At 42.7% G+C, this 17930-nt stretch overlaps 1 pseudogene; it reads right to left on the reverse strand.

The window, feature by feature from the left end:
- Positions 1–7475: 7475 nt before the first annotated feature.
- LOC103750451 overlaps positions 7476–17930 on the reverse strand; it is a 44858-nt pseudogene continuing 34403 nt past the window's right edge.

The following is a 17930-nucleotide window of genomic DNA, read 5'->3' on the forward strand; positions in this document are numbered from 1 at the left end:
GACTAGATTCACCAGAAGGGTAAGTAGTGGGGAATGACTGGGGGTGCCGACAACACAGCAGACAATAGCAGGGATATCAGAGTTAAAATTTATTTTTATTTTTTATGTATATGAGTGTTTTGCCTACAGGCATGTAAGTCTCTATCACATGTATGCAATACGCATAGAGGCCAGACAAGGGTGTTGGATCCCCTGGAACTGGAGTTATGGATGGTTGTTAGCTGCCATGTGGGTGCTGGGAATCAAACCCAGGTCCTTTGCAATAGCAGCCAGTGCTCTAGCCACAGAACCATCTCTCCAGCCCCTCTTTGTGTGTATTTTGAAACAGGGTCTCACTATGTATCCCAGAGTGATCTGGAACTCACAGGAGCACTCCTGCCTCAGCCTCCCAAGTGCTGACATTATAGGCATGAATCACTATGTTTGGTTGCCAATTTCACAGAAGTACATCAAACCATCCACTTCCTTCCATGTCCTTTGCCACAATTCTGTTAGTCACAGAAGCATTCTAAAATGTGCAACCGTCATGCTAACTCCATTCTTGAGATTCTTTAGTGACTGCTTATTGTCCTTAGGACAAAGCACAAATTTATCAATGAGGTTGTAAATTATTTCCTGATCTGGCCTGTGCTTAGTCACATAATCTCATTCCTAGCCCTTTTTGTGTCTTTACCTTCTAAGAGCCATGCTTTCTGTGCCGAGTGCCACATCAGGGCCTTAGCATTTGCTATTTCCTCTACGCATATGTTCTTCCCTTTGCCCTCACCCCATTTATCTGCCTACCTCTTACTGATCCTTCATATCTCAAAGGAAATATGACTCCTCAGAAAAACCTCTTTTAGTTTTTTTTAAATGTCTTTTGAGACAGGATTTCACTATATAGACCAGGTTGGCCTCAAACTCACAGAGATCAGCATGTCTCTGCCTCCCAAGTGCTAGGATTAAAGGCATGCACTACCACATCAGCCAGAGAACTTCTTTTAATTCCCATACCTTCTGTGTGCTCTTGTAGTACATGATTCTTTTCTCATCTTTGCATTTTTATCTCATTGCATCATGATAGGTTTATCTGTGATCCTACTCTAGTGGGAAATAGACAAAGTTTGATAAAGACAAGGTTTGTACAATCAATACTTATTAATTTATTATAGTGTTCCTTCACATCTTCTGGAAACAGCACCTCCTTTTTTGATGACTAGTTCTCTTTTAGTTTCTGGAGAGGTTGGTGTTTTTTTTTTTAATAAAAAATATTTTATTTATTATTTTTATGTATATGCATGTATTGCCTACATGCAGGTAAGTGTACCCATGTTGTGCAATGCTTGAGGAGGACAGAAGAGGCTGTTGGATCCCTTGGGACTGGAGTTATGGACAGTTAGCTGCCATGTGGGTGCTGGGATTCGAACCCGGGTCTTCTGCAAGAACAGTCAGTGCTCTTAACCACTGAGCCATATCCCCAGCCCCAAATTGTTGTGTTTTTATAGTCTAGAGCAGTCGTGTTATAGGGCTGTGGTAGGAAAATGATAAAATATAATGGATGCTGGATTCAAATCCTAACTCTTAATCTGGGTATGATGGCATACAACTGTAGTCCCAGCACCTAGGAGAGGAGGCAGGAGGATCAAGAGTTCAAAGCTGGCCTCAGCTATGTAGTAATTTTTGACAAATATATTTTATTTTATTATTTTTATATGTGTGGCTGTAGTGCCTGCATATGTGCAAGTGCACCCATGTTGTACAGTACCCACAGAGGTCAGAAGAGGGTGTCGGATCCCCTAGAACTGGAGTTATGGATGGCGGTTTAGCCACCATGTGGGTGCTGGGAACTGAACCCGGGTCCTCTGCAAAATCAGCCAGTGCTCTTAATAACCACGGAGCCATCTCTCCAGTCCCTTACATAGTAAGTTCGACAATGACAACATGAGTCTCTGCCTCAAACAAAAGCAAATCAAACCAAACCAAACCAAACCAATTAACCAGCCAACCAACCAATCTCCCTCTTCAACAAACAAATTCCCACAAATCCTAGCCATTCACCTTATAATGTGTGGGCATCTTTGTGGGTTTGTCTTTTCATCTGTGTGTTCTATAATAATAATGGCCACCTATGACATGTATTTTGAAGAATGACCGTGAATGCTTGACCATGAGTCATGCAATCTAAGTTTTCCATTATGAATTGGGTGCTTCCTGGACCTCCAAGCCATAAAGTTGGCTTTTTACAACAACATTCCATAATTAAATGGAAATGCTATAACAGGAAGTTAGGTTCACGTAAGTCCTGAAGACTTAAGTCCTTTTCATAAATCAGCAACACTAATGCTTATTGCCTGTACTCTTATCCTATTGCTTCTTCCCCTTCAGTTGCAATTATGGTCTCTTAGTAATTCTGTATGACTTGTTTGCTGAAGAGGAAAGACTCGATGGCTTGTTTAAAGCAAGTTCTTTGTAATATGTGCTGCCACTTCCCAACAGTGGAAGATTGCAGAGGTATAATTTCACCATGGAGTGACTTTGAAAGAGGGGCAAAGGAAATCTTCCCAGTGGGCTATGTGGCTCCACATTGGATTGGGGCAGTAGCTAATGATTTGACTGGACAATTGTGGCTCATGATTGGAAAACTGGTGATTATGAGGCCTGAGAAAATAGTCTGTGGGCAGAAGTGTCAGAGTTTGTAAAGAACATGATGACATTGTATCTCATGTGGATGTCATCAAACAGTAATCTCACAGATGGGGTTAGATTATCTGTTTCACTACCTCTTCCTCTAGCCATCCTTGTTTTAGTCTCAGAGAAGCTAAACAAAGTGATACACAAGGTTATTCAGGGGCTCAGCAGCATTGATTTCTAATCACTATTGCTCAACTTGCCAACATGGGAAGCCAGCGCTGAACATTCAATTATGGCTCCACTCATGGCAAACACTAGCTACCTGCCTTACAAAGGCTCTTCTCTCACGGAAGGGACAGATCTCATTTCCACTGGAATAGACACTTGGGGTACAGATTTGTCTTTCTTGTTCACAGTGCTTACCAAAACCACAATCCAGGGATTTACAAGACGTGTTATTCACAGAACATTGCTTCTGACCTGGGAACTCACAGCAAATGAAGTGTGGCAAAGGGTCACACTCTTGGAATTCAGCAAACTTGCAATGTTCCCCATTGCCTTGAAGCAGTTGGTCTGACAAAGTGGTGAGATGACCTTTTAGATACTTAGTTACAGAGCTTGTTGGATGGAGGCACTTTGTAGACCTGGAACATGTCCTCTAGGATGTAGCATATGCTGTAAATTAGAGACTCATATATGTTGCTATTTTCCCCATAGTCAGTTTTTAATGGGTCCAAGAATCAAGGAATAGAAATGAGGTTATTTTGACTATTCCTGTTCGTAGTCTACTGTGAACTTTTTCTTTCTGCTGCCTACCACTTTAGGCTTTGCTAGTCTAGAGGTCTTATTTCACAAAGTGGGAACACAGCAATGGAACACAAACATGGTAGTGAAGGCCACTTGGGGATCTTCATATGAGTGCATCAATAGGAAAAGAAAGGTTCCCTTAAAAGATTTATTTATTTTTATTTAATGTGTATGAGTGTTTTGCTTGCATGTTATGTATGTGCACCATATGTGTGCCTGGTGCTTGTGGAAGTCAGAAGAGGGGGCTGGATTCCCTGAAACTGGAGTTACAGATGGCTGTGATCTGCCATGTTGGTAGTGGGAACAGAGCCCAGTCCTCTGCAAGAAATGTTCTTAAGTGCTGAGCCATCTCTCTAGCTCCAAAAGAAAGGTTTCTACACTGGCTTGAGTTAATTGATTCTGATTATTAAGGAGAAATTAGCCATTTATTTTCTTTATTAATTTTTTACGTATTTACTTATTATATGTGTATGTGTACAGGCACACAAATGGAGGTCAGATGACAACTTTCGGGGGTTGGTTTTTTCCTTCCACTTTGGGAACTGGGTTTTTGTGCCAACAAGTGCCTTTGCTTGCTGTGCCATCTCACTGGCCCCCTATTCATTTATTTTTGAGACAAAATATCACGTAGCCCAGGCTGGCCTTGAACATGATATGTAGTAAGTTGAATGTAACTGAGGATAATCTTGAACTTCTGATCTTCCACAAGTGCTGAGATTATAGGAGTGCTGAGGATTGAACTCGGAGCCTTGCACACTTACCAACCGAGCTACATTCCTATCACTACACGTTTCTTTAGAAAAGCATCATTAGAAGTCTCTAAGACTGGGTCTGTTGGCTTCTGCCTAAGTTTAGTTAAGAGTCATTAATGACAAGAAGTATAATCCCAAGTCAAATCAGCTTGAGAAAAGCAAGGAGTTTACTTACAGAACTGTTCCCTGGAAAGAAGACTATGCTGGAACCAGACCCTCAAATGACGGCCCAGCTCTCCATCTCCTGTCTCTCCCTTGTTCTTATGGCAGACCCTGCTCCTCTGTTCATGAGGATGAAAACATGGCCGCTAGCAGTGGCTTTAGCCTATTTTCTGCTTCAGCTGCAAACTTCCTAGAAAGGGTTTGGATTAGCTAAGCAATGTTTTATTCAAATGCTTGGTAGAAGGGTCATATTGTACAATCGTGTGGCTTCTATGCAAACCTCATGGGTAGGGATGTTATGCAGAAGTTGGGGAAGGCATGAAGGTGATTGCAAAACAATCTGGTGGGTGCTGGATTGACAAATTATGGGGTTCTAGTTTTTAGTAAAGCTTGGCTCAATTTCTCTAAAATATTTTTTTGAGATAGGATCTTACTATATAGACTTGGCTGGTCTGGTTCTAGCTATGTAGATCAAATTGGCCTCAAATTCACAAAGATGTGCCTGCTTCTGACCTCCTAAGTGAGTGCTGGGATAAAAGGCATGTGCCACCATCCATGCCCAGCTTTAAAAGTTATTTTGTCATTATTGTGTGCGTATGTACTATATATGTGTGTAAGCATGTGGTATGTGTGAGGAGGTCAGAGGACAGCTCTGTGGAGTCTGTTCTCTCCTACTTCATACTTGCATAGCAAGTGCTTTACCCATGGAGCCATTTTGTCAGCTTGCCAGTTCAATTTTTCTACCTAATAATAACAACAAATATAAATGAATAAACAAACAATATCTAATACAGTATTTATTCTATGATGCATACCATATACTATTATATTTGGTACAACATCAGGTTGTAAGTAAGGTCTTAATCATACAAAGTAATGGGTTTTTTATGACATTTTCATACATGTATATAATATACTTTCATCATATTCTCCTCCTGGGAACTTTAATTGTTGTCCACATTTTATGGATGAGGAAACTAAGATTAAGAGAAAATTAAGTAATGCTTGGCTTGGTGGTGCACACCTTTAATAGCAGCACTTGGAAGGCAGAGGCAGGCGGATTTCTGTGAATTCAAGGCCAGCCTGGTCTACATAGTGAGTTCCATACCAGCTGGGGCTACAGGGAGACCCTGTCTCAAAAAGACAACAACAACAAAAAAAAGTAGAGAGAAAATTAAGTAACTAGTTTATGTATGTAGCTGAGTTAGAATTTGAACCCAGACTTGTTTCTCAGGACTGTTCTTTTTTTATTTTTTCCCTTTTTGTGGCTTTTTTGAGGTTGGGTTTCACTATATGGCCTAGGCTGGCTTGGAACTTACTATGCAGCCCAGGCCGGCCTGCCTCAAACTCTCAAGAATCCTCCTGCCTCTGCTGAGAGTCAACACACCTGGCCCCCAGGGCTGTTCTTTGTATTATGACACTTGAGTCCCTTTCTCTAGTTCTCCAGGCTAGGGACATGCACTCTTACCTCAGACCCCAGGGTACTGTGGCTCCCAGAAACCCTATCTGGGTCCTGCCATCTTCTTTTCCTGGGCTGATTTGGCCCCTGGGCTTCCAGAGTGTGACTTTATGGGATCACCTGCCTCCACACCACTTTCCTTAAATGTCAAATTTGGATTGCTCTAAGAATTATAGAACCTACATGAAGTAGATATTTTTGTCATGTTCACTTCTAATCTACACTCAAATTTGATCTGGGCACCTGACAATTTTGTTAAATAATGAATTTAAAAAACTGGGACTCATAAAGGTCCTGCTTGAGGGGTAATTGGATAGTCTTGGATTTGGCTAAGTATTAGGTTTTTGTATGTGGGGCTAAGCAAGTGATGGAGAGATATGGAGGGGATTTTAAGGAGGCTGTGTTTTGGGGTCAACAAGTTGGGCTCAGTGGGTAAAAGCACTTGCTGCAAAGTCTGATGGACGGCCTGAGTTCTATCCCTGGAACCTACATGTTGGAAAGAGAGAGCTGACTCTCCCAAGTTGTCCTCTGACCTCCAAATGTGCACTGTTATAAGTTTAGTTAAGATTCATTAATGACAAAAAATATAATCTCAAGTCAAATCAACTTGAGAAAAGCAAGGAGTTTACTTACAGAATCGTTCCCTGGAAAGACTGTGCTGGAACCAGACCCTCAAATGATGGCCCAGCTCTCCATCTCCTGTCTCTCCCTCATTCTTATGGCAGACCCGGTTTCTCTGTTTTTTCTTTTTTCTTTTTTTGTAATTTTAATTGAAGCACTGCTAATTCACGTTTCTTTTTAAAGAATATTTTATTATTTTTATTTTATGTGTATGAGTATATTGCTTGCATGTATGTGAGTGCACCCATGCTGTGCAGCACCCAGAGAACAGAAGAGGGTGTCAGTTAGAGAGGGTTGTTAGCCGCCATGTGAGTCCTCTGCAAGACCAGCCAGAGTGCTTAACCCTTGAGCTATCCCTCTAGCCCCTAATTCACTTTTTCTTAAACTCTCTCAAAAGCTCTAAAATTTCCAAGTCAGTTTTGGGGGAAGGGAGAACACCATCCAGAACTTTTCTCCCTAACAAAACAATGATGTTCATTCCTCCAAATGTCTAAATTGAAGGTCTCCTGAAACCAAAACTAAAACCTCAAAACAAACCCTATGCAGAGATAAGAAATGATACAAATCACATTCTAGGCTTTCCACAGTCTGTTGTGCTAATTATCCTTTGGCTGACTTTCAAAAAATTAACACCCTAGCTCATCAAAATATACATTTTTCTCATTGGCTTTTTAAAATTAAAAATAATAATTGAAAATGAAAAATAATAATTGAAAATGAAAAATATGGGGCTGGAGAGATGGCTCATCAGTTAAGAGCACTGGCTGCTCTTGCAGAGGACCTGGGTTCTATTCTCAGCACCCATATGGCAGCTAATACCTGTCTTAACTCCAGTTCTGGGGAAAACTGACACCCTCTTCTGACCTCTTTTTAAAAAACACTTAGCTGGGCCTGGCAGTGCATGCCTTTATTCCCAGCACTGGGAAGCAGAGGCAGGCAGATCTCTGTGAGTTCAAGGCCAACCTGGCCTACATAATGAGTTCAACACCAGTTGGGGCTACAGGGAGACCCTCTCTCAAAAAAAGAAAAAGGAATTCACAATCAATTGATGGGGATGTCTATCTTCAAGGCTTAGCCTTCTTCCAAACCATGTAGAATACCCACAATTCCAAGTATGAAGGGACACAATCTCCTTTGAGAATTCCACAGGACGATATAGGTGCTCCAGCTGTTGTTTGTAGAGCAACCTGGCTTCAATCAAATTGACACAGTTGCCCTGCGTGAAATATTTCCCATCCTCTTTCAGTACTTTTACTGAAAGACCAAGAATCAGTCTGAGAAACTCCCGTGTGGAATCTTCTGGAGATGTGGAGATTGGGAGAGCTGTCAAATCATGAATCATATAGTCAAACTCTCTTCTCGTCAGTGCCCCTCTTCAGTACCGGATACAGTCTTCTATGAGAACCTGAGAGCCGTCTCCTGTAAGATTTCCTAAGGCGTCACTGCATGTTCTCCACATATATTTCTCAGTCACCATTGGTCAATCTCTACTATAGGGACCAACTTTGGTTTCAGTTTGGCTGTTTCACATAATAAGCTCCCATCTCCACCTCTAAGGATCAGGACATCTTTGCCAATGTAATCTTTGCCACTGCCCATGATAGCCCGGGTATATGCCAAGTCACTCTGCCAAATTACATACAGTGAGGATGGGAATATTTCCAAACTGCTTCACGTATTGAATTGTAATGTTCTGATAAGGCGAGTCTTCATTGTATAGCACTTCATGTATGTCATACTCAACCAGGGGCCCAGTATCTGTCCCTAGCATCAGCAGTAGGCCAGTATCTGTCGATGGCTCCTCCTCCAACTGTAGATGGTAAATGCTTCACCTGCACAGCGTTGTCCTGACACAATTCTTTCATTTTTTTTCTTTTATTTTGTACAAAAAGCTTTCCGTTCTTGTTTGCCTTCTGCATCACTGTCATAACTCGAAAGGTCTGGTAGCGCCAATCCATGCCGATAAATTCTCAAATTGGCAAAGCTGCCATTTTTGTTCCCGTAGGTTGCCAAATAACCATGGTCCTGCCAGGGTGCACTGACTCCCCAGTCCCCTGATCCTGGAACTTGGACTGGAGGTTTTTCAGAATGGTCTCACAATCAGTTTTAGTGCCAGTGTGAAGTTGAGCGTGCTGTGTGCCCTGCGGCTTGCCGTAGCGAGGGGAGGCGACAGCGAAAGACTCGGGGACTGCGCCTTAAGTCTTACTCACTTAAATGAAGTTTTTAGGCTAGCATACGAGTAGTGTGTTTCATCAGGGCATTTTCATGCATATTCAAGTCTTTTATATAAAATGGTAGAGCATTTATAAAACCTACATAAAACCTCTTACATACTTTAAATTTGGAATCATCTTTTGATGTAAATGTAATTGCTAGACTGTATTGCTTAGGGAATAATAACTAATAAAAAGATTTTTTTTTTGGTCTTTTTGAAACAGGGTCTCCCTGTAGCTCCAGCTGGCCTGGAACTCACTATGTAGACAAGGCTGGCCTTGAATTCACAGAGATCTGCCTGCCTTTGCTTCCTAAGTGCTGGGACTATAGGCCTGTGCTACCATTACCGGCCCTTAATAAAAAAAATCTGTACATATTTAATACACATGAATTTTTAAAAATTCCTCCCTTCTTCCTTCCTTCCCTCCCTCCCTCCCTCCCTTCTTCCTTCCTTCCTTCCTTCCTTCCTTCCTTCCTTCCCCCTTCTCTATTTCTTTCTCTTTTTCTCGGCAAGGAAGGTATCACTCTGTAATTTTAACTCTGTCTCTCTTGAACTCACTGTGTAGCCCAAGAACCTTCAACTCAAGATCCCCCTGCCTTGGCCTCCCAAGTGCTAGGATGACAGACACATACTACCCTTCCTGGCCTTTTCTCCCCTGAGTACGTGTCCCTAGCCTGGAGAACTAGAGAAAGGGACTCAAGTGTCATAATACAAAGAACAGCCCTTGGGAATCAAGTGTCATGACTTTAGCATTCAGGAAGCTGAGGCAGGAAGGTTCTTGAGAGTCTGAGGTCACCCTGGGCTATATAGTAAGTTCCAGGCCAGCCTAGACCACATATTGAGACCTAGCTTCAAAAAGCCAAAAGAAAGAAAAAAAGGTAAAGAAGAAAAAAAGAACAATCTTTGGAAATAAGTCTGGATTCAAGTTCTAACTCAGCTACTTACATGAACTAATTAATTTTCTCTTAATCTTAGTTTCTTTATCTGTAAAATGTGGACAAAACCCAATTAATTTTCTATCTGTAGTCAGTTGACTCTGGATATGGAACACATGGGTTATGGAGGGCAGATGATCGTGTACAACATGATGCTTTGAATATACATATGTATATATATATATGGTAGAATGGCTAAATTGAGCTAATTAAAATGTATGAGTTTTTCTGTAAGAAACAGTATATTTTAAAATGAAATGGAGATCTTTTTTAAAGGTTAAAAACTCGTTCAATTTTATGTCTTACAGGGCTTATACTGAGTTCAATATTGTATAACTGTATTAATTCAACAGCGAACCTAAAAATTTTATAGCCACTTTTGAAAGAGACGTATCTTTGCTCTGGAAACTGTTATTATGTTAAAGCTGTAATGAAATGCTTCTTCTAAAAAAAATTTTTTTTAATTAAAAAAAATACATATGCCTCACATACCTATTATTTTTGTGGTGAGAATACACTAAAAAAGCTATTCTCTTCACAATTTTCCAGAATATGTTGCTAGTCACTATAGTTACCATGTTGTATAAAGATTTTTTTTTGTGTGTGAACTGACGAATTTATTGGGGTTACTTATAGGAGCATTGGCAACTTATGGGTAGCTTTCTCACCAAAGAGTCTTCCCTCCCTCCCAGCAATTGTTAACTGCTTATATGTCCTCTGGGAGCTGTGTAACCTTATGCTCCATCACTACCTTCCTTGAGGTAATGTTATTGGGCCCAATCTTATAAGAGTCTTGTGTGACTGATCCCAGGTGCTCTGATTCAAGATGGCAATGATCACATCACATCCAACCTCAAGGACACAGTCATACACACCCTTAAATGCTGGTATCCCCATAACATTGTGCGCACTCTCCTTGTGTTGCGTATGCAGTCTCCTTCCTAAGTGGCTCCAGTTTCCATCTCTGTGCTGATGGCTAAATGATGGACATCACTAGCTATCCACCACATCTGACCTCCAGACTCATAAATATTCCTGCTCACTGGATATTTTCATTTAGATGTCCAACAGGCATCTGCAGTATGTGTCCAAATGTGCATTCATCTTTTTTCTTAAATCTATCTGCTTCTACTTCTATTTTATAAAGACTTCTTTCCCCAGTTACCCATGCCAGTAGCCAAGCAGGTATCCTGGATTCTTCCCTTCTTCTCACTGCACATACCCAGTTCCTTCCCAAGTCCTGGAAACTTCAGCTCCTGATCATCTGTTGGTCTGCTCCTCTTCTTTGTATAGCTCTTATTTCTGACCCTCATCACTTCTCATATAGAACATGGTAAGAGCATCTAATCAATCCTTGTGTTCAGTCTTCCTCTCCTCTAGGCCCTCCTCCACCCTGTTGTAAGTGTTCCTACTTTATTATTATGACACATGAAGAATTGATAAAATTAAGTCGGGCGCGGTAGCACACGCCTTTAGTCCCAGCACTCGGGAGTCAGAGGCAGGCGGATCTCTGTGAGTTCAAGGCCAGCCTGGTCTACATAGTGAGTTCAAGTCATCTGGGACTACAGGGAGACCCTGTCTCAAAAAGACCAAAAAAAAAGAAAAAAGAATTGGTAAAATTCTATCTACCAGCCAACTCACAGTAGGTCTTAATCGAACTGAAAAACTTGATTGCATCTACACTTTTACTTATCCATTCAGTGATTTCTGCCCTCTCTCCAGAGCCAGGAATCAAACCCAGGGCCTCATACACATGCCATGAACACTCTACCAACCGAGCTACATCTCCAACCACTTTTATTGATATATAATTGCTTCTAGAAACAGTCTAAACTCCTTAAAATAGAATGCACAACCAGGCGTGGTGGCACATGCCTTTAATCCTAGCACCTGAGAAGCAGAGGCAGGCAGATCTCTGTGAGATTGAGGCCAGCCTGGTCTACATAGAGAGTTCCAGGGCAGCTGGGACTACAGGGAGACACTGTCTCAAAGAAAAAAAAAAAAAGAATGCACAAGGCCCTAGTTTCAGTCCCTGACACTGTAGATAAAGAAGTTTAACTCTGTCCGTTCAGTCTCATCGCCTACCACTGTTCCTAAAAGATCTAAGTGCACATCCACATCAAACTGTATAAAGTATGCTGTGTTGTGTACATGCTGTTCTTCTGTTTGCAGTGCCTTCCTCACTCTACATGGCAAACTTTAGGCTCATGCCGTTTTCAGCTGATCTTCCATAATATGCCCCGAATTTCCCCTACTTTCAAGTAAAACTGATTGTTTCTTCTTTTTAAAAATAATTTTCATTGAATTTTTGTGTATTTCATACATAAAATCATTTTTATACCCCCTTCCCCCTTCCCTTTTGACACCCTCCCATGGCACCCCCACATTCTGTCATTTGTATTAAGGCCTATTATGTAATGTCCCGAGATGTCCCTCAGTGCAAGTTCATTCACTGTGTAAAGATGTTTTAAAGATTAAGATTTATGTAGTCAGCCCTAAATGTCCCCCTTGTGTCCCCCTGGAGCCTGTGGTCAAATCTGTATCACTCACTGCTCCAGTAGAGGTGGCTTTGTCAACAACTGACCTTGAGATGGTCCAGAGCAATGGCATGGGGCTGAGCACAGGTGGTATATTGGGTTCTTGTCTCATAGTTGTGACAAAATACCCTGACAAAAGCAACTCAAGACAGGAAGTGCTTATTTTGGCTCACAGTTTGAGGGTATAATTCATCATGGCAGGGACGCCATGACAGCAGAAGCTGGAGGTGGCTGGTCATGTTGTCTCCACAGTCAGGAGGCAGGATGACGAATGCTGGTGCTCAGAATGCCGGTGCTCAGCTTGCTTTCTCCTTTTAGTCTATCTAGGACCCCATCCCATGGAATGGTGCCACCCACAGTTAAGGTGCATCTTTTCACCTCCATTAACCTCATCTAGATAATCCCTCACAGGTATGTCCAGAGACTAGTCTCCTAGGTGATTCTAGATTCCGTCAGGTTGACAATCAATACTAACCATCACAGGTGGGTTATAAGACAGAAGAAAGGTAAATGAAATCTCTAGCCAGGGACCCAACCATGGAAAACACTCAGTAAACAGCTATTTTCTCTATTTCCTGGTGAGCCCATGACCTTAACTGACCTGCTGCATCTCCCTTACCATAGCAAAGGGGCTTTACATGTTAGGACTTCTCAAAATGTCTGCCTCCCTGCCAAGATGGTTTCCCAGGCCTCTGCTGGACAGCATTGCAAAGCACGGAGACATGAAGACTTTTGTCCCACTTCAGTCTTTGCAAAGCTGTGTCACACCATCAGGCAGGAACACGGCTGTCATACACGAACATGCACCAAAGAAAGCACTCTTTAGCCTGGTTGGGAGACTCCTGGCTAAGCACTAATGTAATTTGTTTTTACGGAAACTATAACAGGCTTCTGAGTTAAGCATTCGTTCAGTTGGCTTTTGCCAAAGGCAGCAGGTGCTTTGTGTCACTGCCTGTTGACAATGGCCACGATCATGTGCTGTGCCTCAAAGGAAGAGACATTCCAGGGTGAAATGATCTTGAGGGTGGGTAGTGAGCTACACCAGAGATCTGAAGATATCACACTGGATCCTCCAGATGTAAGACGATAGTCAGTTCAGACCCCCACTATCCTTGGGCACAAAAGCTCTCAGAGTTGCCGTAGATATTTTAATCAGGATGTCCAGTCAGTTTAAATCAGAAGACTGTGAATTCCATATGTACTTGTGTCTCTCTTTTGTTAGACTGTGAGCCTCAGGTGGGTAGGAGGCTGACTTAATGATGGCCACATGCCTGCCCCTTGGCGCAAAGTCAGGCACAGAGTATTCACTAATGAAAACTTTTGAGATGGACGAATTAACGTGGTGACTCCTGAATCCACTCTTTCTGAACACTTCTTTATATCCTTTCTTGGCACAGGATCCTGCTTACTGCAGGTGTCTCCTAAGAGCTTATGTCCCAGTGTTTCCTCTCATCCTGGAAACGGAAGTTCCCTTTGAAAGCTGCTCTATTGTTTGTCCTGCTTAACCTGAAGCTGAATGGGACTGTTTGCTGCATGCTTGGCTGGTCTTCACACAGCGTGTTTTTGTGATCTGTAACACTTCCTTTTGGATCAAGAGTGGCCTGGCATATTAGTAAGAGCCAGCGCATCCAGGGGAGATAGGAGCCTGAATTTCAGCTTTTCTTGCTTTCTGTTATACTCAGACAAACTATGAGGTTCACAGAACCCCATTTTCCTCTGTCCAGAAAGTGGATGGAGCAAAGTGAAGGTGGGTGAGATTGGACCTAAAGATTTTTAGCTTTGGGGCTGGAGGATGATTCAGAGGTTAAGAGCCATATAGCTCTTGCAGAATACCTGAGTTGAGTTCCCAGCACCCTCAAGTGGCTTACATCTGCAACTCCAGGTGTAGGGGATCTGACACCATTTTCTACACTCTGAGGGCTCCTGCACTCACATGTACATACCCATGTGCCCCCACACATACATGCACATACACAATTAAAAATAAATCTTTTAAAAATGGATCACCTGATAAAGAATGAGAAAAAAAAATAGCTTTGTCATTTCTATTTTGCAGTTTTGTGCCTTCTAAAAGAGGAAATGTCTAGGGAAGTGCTTCCTGTGGCTCTAGGCTGACCTCAAACTTTAAATTCTTGATCCTCCTGCTTCTGTTTCTCAAGTGCTGGGATTACAGGCATGAACCACCATAACTGACTTTTGTCCCACTGTGGATTGAACCCAGGACTTAGAGCATGCTAGGCAGGCACTATACCAGCTGAGCTACAGCCCCAGTCATGAGAAACAGCAACAATAACAATAACAACCTTATTTTAGAATGAGGAGGCTCTGATATTCTGACTCCAAGAATCTGAAATTTTTGCTTGGCAAAATTATGTAAAATGTTGTCATGAATTAGACAGAGCTAACTTTTCCAAATGGCTCTGTTCTAGTTTTATTCTGTTGTTGCGATAAAACACTCTGACCAAAAGCAGCTTAGGGGAGGAAAGGGCTTATTTCAGCCCACACTTTGAGGTCACAGTCCATCACTGAGGGAAGTCAGGATAGGAGCTCAAGGCAGGAATTTGGAGCAGAAGCTATGGGAGAATGCTGCTTCTTGGCTTTCTTTCTTTTCTTTTAAAAAATTATTTTTTTATGTGTGTAAGTGTTCTGACAGTGTATAAGTGTTCTGCCTGTGTGTAAGTGCACCATGTGCATGCAGTGCCCAAGGAGACCAGAAGAGGGCAGTGGGCCACCTGGAACTGGAGTTACAGATGGTTGCAAGCTGTCACATAGGTGCTGGGAACCAAGCCTAGGTCCTCTATAAGATCAGCCAGCACTCTTAACTGCTGAGCCATCTCTCCAGCCCCCTCTGCTCAGTTTCTTACACAGTCTAGACCCACCTTCCTAGGGATGGTGCCACCCACAGTAGGCTGGGTCCTCTCACATCAATCATTAATGAAGACAAATCCTTATAGCTATGGTCACTGGCCAGTTTGATCTAGGAAATTTTTCTTTTGAGGTTCCGTCTTCCCAGGCTGTGTCAAGCTGACAATAAAAACTAACCAGGGCATGATCCTTTTGGAGCAGGGTTTATTTCCAAAGTATGTATTTAAGTTAACATCTGTCTCTTATTGTTTGATCTTCGACATTTTCTTTTTTAAAAAATATTTTATTATTTTTATTTTATGTGTATGAGTGTATTGCCTGTGTGAATGTGAGTGTACCCGTGTTGTGCAATGCCACAGAGGTCAGAAGAGGGCTTCAGATTCCCCTGGAACTGGAGTTAAGGACGATTTGTAGCCACCATGTGGGTGCTGGGAATCGAACCTGGGTCCTCAGTGCTCTTAACTACGAGCCATCTCTTTAGCCCCCACATTTTCTAACAGGTAAATCACTCTTTGATTAGTCAGTTAAAGAAGCCCAGGAATAAGAAATGTGCATGGCTGGAAAACAGTGTAACCCCGATGATAGGCTCCTGTTAGAGAATGAAGAAGAAAGTCTAAGTGGGGCTCAGTGCTGGTGATGTTCCATAGCCAAGACCCCTGCTCTGGTATGGCTTAGAAGTTAGAAGCTTCCATGAAAAGGACCCTCCCATTCTCAGGCCACCTGGAAGAAGATCAGTTCTAAGAGAGGAAATAAAGACTTGAGACATGGCCTTAGACTGGAATATGGGGAAATTGTGGCCTCCTTTCCCTGAAACTTAAGAATCTGAAGGACTCAAGAGCAATTCCCATTGTAGGGAGGTGGCCTGCCCTTGCTTCATGTCTGGCCATAACAGAGAAGAATGTGGGGCCTGGGGAATCTGAGCAGAGGGATTTGCTTTTGAATTTCTCTGTGTTGTAATTCTCTTCTCTCCAAATGTTTAATAATGAACTGTTAAGAGTTTCAGCCCAGCATGGATTATTACAAAGGGAAGTGGATGAGGGGGTCTGCACAGCTTCATGCAGAGGCAGGGAAGCGAGTTTAAGCAAGTTGGATCCTGAGAGGAGCAGGTGTCTAGACACAGGAATCTGCTACTGGAGCCAGTCAGCTGGCAGAGGTGGAGAAAGCAGGAGAATTGGCTGGATGGTGTAGGCATTCCCCAAGGGAGCTTGTGGGTCAAAGCCTGCACTCCTTGAAATCAAGTAGCAGGAGGCTCAAGCTACAGTGACATGCAGCCAGTAGGTGCGGGAGGTACAAAGTGGTGAAGTCTGACACACTGAGTCGACATCATCTATTGAAATGGATTGATGAGGGCCAGAGAGATGGCTCAGCAGATAAGAGCACTGGCTGCTCTTGCATAGGACCTGGATTCGATTCCTAGCACCCACATGGCAGCTAATAACCATCTGTAACTCTAGTTCTAGGGGATCCGATGGCCTCTTCTGACCTCTGCATTCATTGCACAATATTGGTGCACTTACATACATACAGGCAACACATTCATACACATAAAAAAGAAAAGGGCTGAACATGGTGGCGCACGCCTTTAATCCCAGCACTTGGGAGGCAGAGGCAGGCGGATCTCTGTGAGTTCAAGGCCAGCCTGGTCTACAAAGTGAGTTCCAGGACAGCTGGGGCTACAGGGAGACCCTGTCTCAAAAAGACCAAAAAAAGGAAAAAAGAAATAGATTGTTGATAGGGTGTGCTACTCTACTAGGTCTCACTAAATGTTGCCTCTGTTATTACTAGTGTAAGGTGAACTCATTGATCACTGCTGGCTCAGAAGTTCTAGAAGCTTATGGGATGCTAGGAACCCCCTGGAGTCGGCCTGGTCTGGTTCCCATCAGTCTCCCCCATCCTCCTTGCTTGCCGTTGTGCTTCTTTTCCTTTGGCACAGAATGTGGGGCAATGCTGGAATATTTCAGAACATGTAGCCAGAACAATGTTGTAATCCATTCAAACTCTTTCTTAAGTGAAGAATCTTGTACTTCAGATGGTCACATTCTTGGAAATTAGGGCTCTGAGGTCTCTCTGACTGCAGAAGGGGAAACTCCCATTTACATTGTGACATGCTGAGAAATTATTGGAACTTGTTTTAAAAGCAGAGGAGACAAATCAGGAGGAACATAAGCAAAACGTCAATTTCAAAATATCAAAAGAATATACATCTTTCTTGAAATGTATACATTGGGCAGACCAGGCCATGCTATGGGACAGACCGCAGAGTTGTGCGTTAGGGTGTATTTTCCAAAGATTATCATGACATCTCTCCTGCTTTATGCTCTTTCTGTGACAACACGGGCATTTGTATACTCACTCCTGTTAAGAGAGGGGTCTACTGCCCATCTTCTTGGCTCTGGGGGAAATAATATTACTCTGTATGTGTGTGTGTATGTGTGTGTGTGTGTGTGTGTGTGTGTGTGTGTGTGTGTGTGTTTGGTACTGGGGACTGAACCTAGGGCTTGTGCATTCTTGGCAAGCACTCTACCAGTGACCTATGTCCCTAGCATGTGATCTCTTAATCTAGGTCATAAATGATAATATGATGATAAAGTTTCTACTTGACTTTTAAACTGTGCGTCTGGGCATGTTTGTGTATGCGTGCACATGCATGTGTGTGTGTGTGTGTGTGTGTGCGTGTGTGTGTGTGTGTGTGCATGTAGAGGCCAGAGGTCAACTCAGATGTTCCTCAGGCATCATCTTCCTTGTTTGTTTGTGGTTTTTTTTTTTGACAGGGTCTCTCACTGGGACTGGGGCTCACCAATACTGGCCAGTGGGCAAGCACCAAGGAACCCCCTGTCTCCCCAGTGCTGGGATTGCAAGTTCACCACCACGCCTGGCTGTTTTCACATGGCTGCTGAGGACTGAACTTGGGTTCTCATGCTTGTACAACAAGCACTTTCCAAACTGAGCCATCTCCTCAGACCCCCC

Source organism: Nannospalax galili, unplaced genomic scaffold (genome assembly GCF_000622305.1).
Source record: "Nannospalax galili isolate Female #2095 unplaced genomic scaffold, S.galili_v1.0 scaffold44, whole genome shotgun sequence".
Classification (NCBI taxonomy): Eukaryota; Metazoa; Chordata; class Mammalia; order Rodentia; family Spalacidae; genus Nannospalax; species Nannospalax galili.